The sequence below is a fragment of the Penaeus monodon genome, chromosome 19 (assembly GCF_015228065.2).
Source record: "Penaeus monodon isolate SGIC_2016 chromosome 19, NSTDA_Pmon_1, whole genome shotgun sequence".
Classification (NCBI taxonomy): domain Eukaryota; kingdom Metazoa; phylum Arthropoda; class Malacostraca; order Decapoda; family Penaeidae; genus Penaeus; species Penaeus monodon.
The window spans coordinates 42,940,399-42,940,659 of NC_051404.1; positions in this window are offsets into that span (position 1 = coordinate 42,940,399).

Below are 261 nucleotides of genomic sequence, written 5' to 3' on the forward strand. Positions count from 1 at the left end.
ATATAATTCATCAGCTAAAATACGTGCAGGTATGAATCACACCGAAACACACTGAAATACATTGACTGACCATGATGAAAGTATATTCTCTTCAGATGCCCCGTAAAAGTTGTTTATACATATACGTATGACAATAATTTATTAATCTGTACACACGTTATAGCAATTAGACTTCAAAACAGAAGTATCCACAAAAAAATGGTAAGAATAGGTATGAAAGCGTACTTCTGGTTTACTCTGTGTGTACTGAAGATGTACTGT